The sequence below is a fragment of the Neomonachus schauinslandi genome, chromosome 5 (assembly GCF_002201575.2).
Source record: "Neomonachus schauinslandi chromosome 5, ASM220157v2, whole genome shotgun sequence".
NCBI lineage: Eukaryota > Metazoa > Chordata > Mammalia > Carnivora > Phocidae > Neomonachus > Neomonachus schauinslandi.
The window spans coordinates 25,864,884-25,866,833 of NC_058407.1; positions in this window are offsets into that span (position 1 = coordinate 25,864,884).

A 1,950-nucleotide genomic window follows, 5' to 3' on the forward strand; every position below is an offset into this window, starting at 1 on the left:
TAAAGTCACATGGCCACAGCTAATTGCCAAGGAGGCTGGGAAAAGAGATCTTTATTAAGGGTAGCCACCTGCCCAGCTAAAAATAAAGTGTTATTTTTTTTTTTAAGATTTTATTTATTTACTTGAGAGAGAGAAACAGAGATACAGTCAGAGCACAAGCAGGGAGGGGATCCCCACTGAGCAGGGAGCCCGACGCAGGGCTCCATCCCAGGACCCTGGAATCCTGACCCGAGCCGAAGGCAGACGCCCAACTGACCAAGCCACCCAGGCGCCCCAAGTATTACTTTATTAAGGCAGAAGAAAAGTAGATATTGGGGCAGGCAGATTAGCAAGCTCTGCCTGTCCCCTTTCGGCGTTAGTCTCTGAAGGCTACCGTAGCTGTCAGAGTCCTAGCAGAAACAGAGGGCATCTCAGAAGAACTTAACCGAAAAGAAGTTAATGGAGAGATTATTTTCAAAGGTCTGGGGAAGAGTAGGGACCTTTAAAGGGAACCATCGAGAGATAAGGAGACATCCGGAAGCTAGCAACAGAAGGAAGCTGCTACCGGCCCTAGCCCCAAAAGGAGAGAGAGGGGCCAGAGATCAAAGACCCCAGCCTGTCTCTTCTCCTGCCCTCCCTTTTGCAGGCAGCCCCCTGGGTGGCAGTGGGGGCAAGGGAGTCTGGGTGATGCAGCCCTAGAGGCGAGCCTTCCAGGGGCTCAGGGCCAAGAGAGGAAGGCAGAGGAGGGTACAGGACAAATGGGGAATAGCCAGCAGAGAGTCATCTGTGCAAATGCCCCTGAGCCCTGTGTCTCTCCACATACGAGGGCGAGGGGCTGAGCGAATCTGCAGCCGTTTGACTTGAAAGAAAGACTGAAACTTCCAGCAAGGCTATAGGAGGCTCCGGAGAGGCCCCAGCTGCGGCCTGTGGATGATTGAGGAAAGCTGCGTGCGGAAACAAGACCACAGGCTGCCCTCGCTCTGGCCGGAGAGGGCACGGAAAGTTCCGTTTGAGAGCCGCCAGGGGAGCTACAGAGTGTGCAAGGGTGAGGGGGCGGCTGGCTGCTCGGAAGGCGGGCTTGCACCAGCCGCGCGCGCGCGCAGCGGAGCGCGGTACGGCCGGGGCGGCCGCACACTTTGGCCTCCTCCTGACTCCGAATGGCGCTTGTATACGGTCTCATACCGTCTGCTGTTGGCTCGGAGCTGTTTCTCCCCCTAGCCTTGAGCAGGGGGTCGTCTCCGACCCCACCTCCGCCCTGCACCGAGGTAGGCGAGCACGTAGGACTGCAGTCCACAACGCTGGGCTCGGGACCCCGCTTGGGAAGAGCCCATACTGTATGGTTTCATTCACAGGCGTCCTGAATCGGCGACTCTATAGAGACATAAAGTAGACGAGTGGTTGCCAGGGGCTGGGACAGTGGGGCTTGAAGGGGAACGACGCCTGAAGGATACGGGGTTTCCTTTGGGGTTGAGGAAAACATTCTAAAATTGAGTGTGGTGCCGATTGCACAGCGCTGTGAATATATTAAAACCATCGAATGTTCCTTTTAAAGGGCGATGTTGGCGCCCGGGTGGCTCCGTTGGTTAAGCGACTGCCTTCAGCTCAGGTCATGATCACAGGGTCCTGGGATCGAGTCCCACATCGGGCTCCCGGCTCAGCGGGGAGCCTGCTTCTCCCTCTGACCCTCTCCCCTCTCATGCTGTTTCTCTCCTGCTCACTCTCTAATAAATAAATAAATAAATAATCTTAAAAAAAAAAAAGGGCGATCTCTATGGTTTGTGAACTGTATCTCAATAAATCTGAAACAGAAGAAAAAAAAAGACCCTACTTGGCAGGTATTTGCCGCTTCTGCATCTGTCGAATGGGCGTAGTCCCGTCACCTCACGGAGCTGCCTCACGATCAAACGACACACTGTGTGGAAAGCAATTGCTCTCGTGCCTCGCACATAGTGAGCGCTCACAAAAGTTAGA